Source organism: Pantherophis guttatus, chromosome 2, assembly GCF_059756535.1.
Source record: "Pantherophis guttatus breed Tessera chromosome 2, ASM5975653v1, whole genome shotgun sequence".
In the NCBI taxonomy this organism is placed as follows: domain Eukaryota; kingdom Metazoa; phylum Chordata; class Lepidosauria; order Squamata; family Colubridae; genus Pantherophis; species Pantherophis guttatus.
The window spans coordinates 170,997,416-171,003,415 of record NC_142064.1 but is presented as its reverse complement, the minus strand read 5'-3'; positions in this window follow the sequence as shown (position 1 = coordinate 171,003,415).

The following is a 6,000-nucleotide window of genomic DNA, read 5'->3' as shown; positions in this document are numbered from 1 at the left end:
GGGATCCAGCCAAGACTTATCTCCAGTGCTGTCTAACTGCGGCTGCTCGGAAGTGCCTGGCTCCTGGCCTATCTCTTCTCCTTCAGAAGACACCTGAGGCATTGCCAGAGATGAGGGTCCTGGAGAGGGAGGCCTTGCCAACTCCTCTCCTTCATTTTCGGAGTCTTCTCCCGCCAATACAACGGGCTCGGGGGTCGGAGTCACAACAAAAGTGTTAACAAATGGGGCAGAGAGAGACTATATATAATTATATATAGATCAGACAAATAGATTAAGAGATAAGAAAAAATATGGATTGTGGAAGATAAACAAAATCACACAAGAGCAATCCAGATAGAAATAAGAGTACCAGAATATGTCTGTTATTTCTGTTTTTGTCTCTCTTCTTGAAGAAATTTGAAGAAACAAGATATTGTGAGATGCAAACACAAGGACGGCACTCATCCTAAAAACTCTGCTTGAGAAGGGATTTCAGAGGTGTGGCATTCATTGGCTCATGTTAGTATCAGATGATCCATCAAACCGTGCAACATTCTGTTGGTTTTCTTTATATTCATACATATAAAAGGAAAGTTGCAATTCAAAAGTCCATCGAATCTCCACATTGTCTTTTGATCTTCAGAAGCAAGTCCTGAAAAGTCTCAAAGAGCTGAAGGTTCAGTCTGAAGGGTGCCTTGTTTGAAGCTCTTTTAACATTCATGCAACTCCACACAGTTCAATCATTTATTGCTCTTTCCAGCATCAGGGCAAAAATGTCTAGGGCTACCATATATGGATAGACAATTAGGCTATAATTAGGCTGCAGCCGAGAATTTTTGGGATCTCTTTGCTCAGTCAAATGATGGTCTGGGGTTCACTGCCTAGATCTGATAGAAATTAAAAAAGCATTGTCAAACATATTTTAAGCAATTTCTGGAGTTTTGACTTGCATTTGGACTGAATAACTTTCCTTGATGCGTGGTGGGGTTACCACTCTTGTACCAATATCCTCCTCTCCCACCATTGTCCAACTTGCCAACACTACACCAACTCTCCAACTTACCCTCTTGCCAGTTTTCTATTCCATACATGAGACTGGTGGAGGAATAAGCTTTCTTTTCCTACAGAGACATTGCCTGCCCTTCCCTCATCCTCTGGCATAGCTAATTTCCCCAAGGAGATGGATTAATTTTTGCACACACAGGATGGCTGTAACACTCAGCATTCATCAGCCACGCTGCCAGTCAAATGCATTCGGTGTCTAGGTGTACTCTTTAACGGGACATGCTTCATTATTCATAAGGCAACACTGGGGCCTTAAAAGTCACATTTAGAGGATTAATAAATAAAATAGCAATATAAATAGCGTGCAGGCAGGTCTCTTCTGCACATAGCTGGTCCAGCTCCTAGCAGGATGGCTAACAGAGTGCTTAGAACATAGATAGTCCTGTTCTGCTTATCCACCATACTTCCCCCACTTTATAGAAAGTATGAAGGGGAATGTTAACCTAATATTCTTTAGAACAGCAATATTTCTGGCTCCATGGACTAGCAGTGGCAGCGGGGGGGGGGATGTTTCACACCCTAACCCACCGCTTGTGCAAATGGAGCTTCATATGCTCATCCATCACTTCCACGGTCCGGTTCTCAGAGGGACACAGTCTGGTACCGAGTCACAGACCAGGGGTTAGGAACAGTGGTGGGTTTCAAATTTTTTTACTACCGGTTCTGTGGGCATGGCTTGGTGGGCATGGCAGGGGAAGGATACTGGAAAATCTCCATTCCCTTCCCACTCCAGGGGAAGGTTACTGCAAAATCCCCATTCCCTCCCGATCAGCTGGGACTTGGGAGGCAGAGAATAGGTGGGGGTGGGGCCAGTCAGAATTTTTACTACCGGTTCTCCGAACTACTCAAAATTTCAAGTACTGATTCTCCAGAACTGGTCAGAACCTGCTGAAACCCACCTCTGGTTAGGAACCCTTGCTTTAGGAGGCACCCTTCTGTATGTAGCATCCTCTTCTTCTCTCTTCAAGCTCTACCAGACTTAGCTAATGGTAAAGAGAGAGGGGGAGAGGGAGGGAGAGGGGGGGGAGAGACCTGGTGCAGAACTTAGTGCTCTCCAGATGAGATTGGCCACAGCTCCCATAAATTTCATTCAGAATGGCCTTAATTTTGGGCTTATGGCAATTTTAGACTAAGCCACCTGAAGAACACTGATGCAGGAATTTATGATGCTATATATTTCACCCAAATATTTTAAACTCATGTTTATGTGAGGTCTTTCTTTGCACCTTTTAGGTCATTGTTTTCAGAAAGATAGTGGCTTTTGAACACAGCAGGAATTCCTTCTGCATTTGAATGCATTCTTCACAGATTGGTGCAGGTACTTCAGAACAAAGTAAAACTTTGTATATGGACTAATTTGTCATTTAGGTCAGAATATGTCATAGGACAGGGTTAGGCAACTAGATGCCCTCTGGATGTCTTGCTACAACTTTCCCAATCTCATGCCATTAGTTATACCTACTGAGAATGAAGCAGGCTGAAATCTAAAATATCAGAACAGCATCAAACTCAGGGGTGAAATGCTCCCGGTTTGGACCGGATTGCCCGATCCGGTAGCAATGGAGGCGGGTGGTTCGGAGAACCGGTAGCAAAAATTCCTGGGGCCCCCCATGCCCAGCTGAGCCGCACGATCATCAGAGGCTTTTTTTTTTATTTTTAAAAGCATTTTTCTACAACCTCTTCAGCCGAAAAAATGCTTTTAAAAGTAAAAAAAAAAGCCTCTGATGATTGCGCAGCTCAGCTGAGATCGTCAGAGGCTTTTAAAAGCATTTTTTCTACAACCTCTTCAGCTGAAGGTTGTAGAAAAAATGTTTTTTTTAAAAAAAAAAAAGCCTCTGCCGATCAGGCAAGTCAGCTGGGATCGTCAGAGGCTTTTAAAAGAAAAAAAGCCTCTGCCGATCAGGCAAGTCAGCTGGGATCGTCAGAGTCTTTAAAAAAAAGCTTCTGCCGATCAGGCAAGTCAGCTGGGATGTCAGAGGCTTTTAAAAGCATTATTTTAACAACCTCTTCAGCCGAAGATATTGTAGAAAAAATGGTTTTAAAAGTAAAAAAAAAAAAGTTGACCATGCCCACTCAATCATATTACCACCACCACCACCAAGCCACCCCCACAGACCGGTAGTAACAAATTTTACATTTCACCACTGATCAAACTGCATCTTGCTTGTTTTCTTGCATACATTTCATTACCCAAACTAGGTAACATCATCAGTGTCAGTACTAGCAGTACTAGTTTAGGTAATGAAACCTCTGCAAGAAAACAAGCAAGCTTAGAGAGCACCAAGGAGCCCTCATTTCAACCCTGAGCTACAAATATTCTCCTTTATTGGCATCTTCAAAAAGTTGACATTGATGAGATTCCTACATGTGCCCCATTACATAGGAAAGGTAAGAAACGGCCAAATCCAAAGCCTCCTTATTTAGTTCAAGACCTCCTGTAGACACTACCTTTCCTTACAGAAATTGTCATAATAGCTCTGACAGCCCTTACAAACCAGCCCTTACAAATTAGTCCATTTACAAAATCTTAACTTTGTTCTGAAGAAGTACCTGCACCAACCTGTGAAGAATGCATTCCAAGGCAGAAGGAATTCCCACTGGGTTCAAAAGCCACTCTCTTTCTGAAAACAATGAAACCTGCATTTAATTGAAGATAGCAGCCATGTGGATTTGGTGCCGGAAAAGCAATGACACTGTATCACATCTTGACATTTCACAATTTTTTAACAGCCTAAATGCACAAGGGACAAAATCCTCTTCATGTGTCTGATGAAATGAACTCCAGTCTCCGAGGGTTAGATGCACTGGTGGGATTCAGCCAGTTCGCACCACTTCGGGAGAACCGGTTGTTAACTTTCTGAGCAGTTTGGCAAACTGGTTGTTGGAAGAAATCATTAGGGCAGAGAACCGGTTGTTAAATTACTTGAATCCCACCACTGGCTTTATGGTATCCTTAGGTGGTATTTCTGTCACAATTAACTGGAATGTTGAATTTGCATCTTAATCCTGGTGACCATTGTCCTCTCTCCCTGCTGACACCATTCACACCTAATGGGAAATTTACCACATCACTCAAAAATTGGCCTGCTTTTTTTGGAAAAGAAAAGTCATGTCATCTCCTGCTGGGTTAAAATGAAGTGTAATTTTTTTTTTCTTCCTTGAATTCAGCTCTTCCAGCACTAGGCTTGAAAGCAGCTGGATATCCGTTCCCGTTCAACAGCCCGGGTGAAGAGTCTAAGTGTGTCATATCACTTCCACAGAAAATGGCTTCCCTCATGGGACCCACCCTGCTGGAAACCTTCTTCCCAAAGGTTTTTCTCCTTTTTTTTAATGAAACGCTTGCCAAAGTGACCTCATTAATTAATTAAACGAGCTAAGGCTCTGTCCCTTTACTTCAGTTAATTGCTCTCCTGTCATCTGGGGAAAATTCTTTATGCCTCATTGATTATTCTGGGCTTTGTCTGATCAATAGTGCAATAAGGCACCGAGGCTTGAAAAAACTATTGAAAAGATAAATACGTGGGACACTTGAGGGAGAAGCGTCCAACTCTGGATGAAACCAAGGGCCAGCGATGCCCTTGCCTTCTCCACTCTTCACTTTTAAAGGGGAGATGCAGAAAGATGCTGTTAAAGATGTATTGCAGCTTGTTCTATGTCACAATGTCATGTTTTCTGACAGACCAGCCATGTTAAGTACTGATGTAATGTCTGTGTATAATATGCAGAAAGCAAAAAAAATATTCCTGTCTGCTGATGGGAATTTATAATAAATCAAGGTTGTCCTTTTCCTTTGCTGAGTAGCTCATTAAGTCAGTGATTAGCAGAGAATCTGAACAAGTAGTTCCTGCTTGTCTCTTGGAGCATGAGCAGAAATACACCATTATAGCTACCTTTTCCATCTTTACTTCTAGGAATCAAAATCTCCAGGAGAGACTTGCACAGCAGTGGATGAATATAATAATAATAATGATAACAACAACAACAACAACAACAACAACAACAACCCAAAAAAAAGTCTGGATAGTGGACATGGCAGTACCTGGAAACAGCAGTATAGAAGAGAAAGAACTGGAGAAGATAACAAGATACAAAGACTTGCAAATAGAAATAGAACTGTGGCAAAAGAAAGCAACGGTTGTACCGGTAGTAATAGGCTCTTTGGGTGCAATCTCAAAACAATTGGAGCATCTCTTGAATACTATTGGCATTGACAAGTTTCACCATCAGTCAATTACAAAAGGCAGCGTTACTTGGATTTACATCCTGCGACAATACCTCTAACACCATTTAACAAACATCTAACAAACAACTCTAACAAACATCAACATTTGCCTATCCCAGGTCTTGAGAAGGACTCAAAAGGTAGATAAAAATACCAAACATCTGACTGATTGTGTGACAAACCATAACATATCATGTCAATAAGAAAGGCTAGGGACTTTTTTCCCATCCTGTGGGTCAGCAGTGGATAGGACCAGAGATTCCAGCCAGCAGAGCCAAGAATACAACTGCACTCCCCCAGCAGCAATAATTGGTTCAAAAGGTCTGCATTGCTCCATGCGTTGAGTATGATCAACACACCTGATAGAAAATTCCTTGTTCACACCCCAAAGTTGTGAACATACTATGTAGTAGTCTGTTGGGCTATTCTTGAATTTCTGTTATTAGCTACTAGTTGATTTCAGTCTTTCTCTGCTTTTGTACCACAAGGAAACATGATTCCCTAATCATGCTGTGCAAGGGGAGGTACAAGAAATTAAATTTCATGCCAACTAATATGCCAAAGCTAAAATATCTACAGTGCAAATAGCACCAAAGGACTTGCTGACTTATACTCACTCAGTTCAAACTCATTTTTACTTGTAGCACCAGGTACTAATGCAGCATATTTTATGCTTTACCATTGAGTTCAGTCATCTTTACTCTAGTGATAAGAGGAAACTAAATAATGCAACA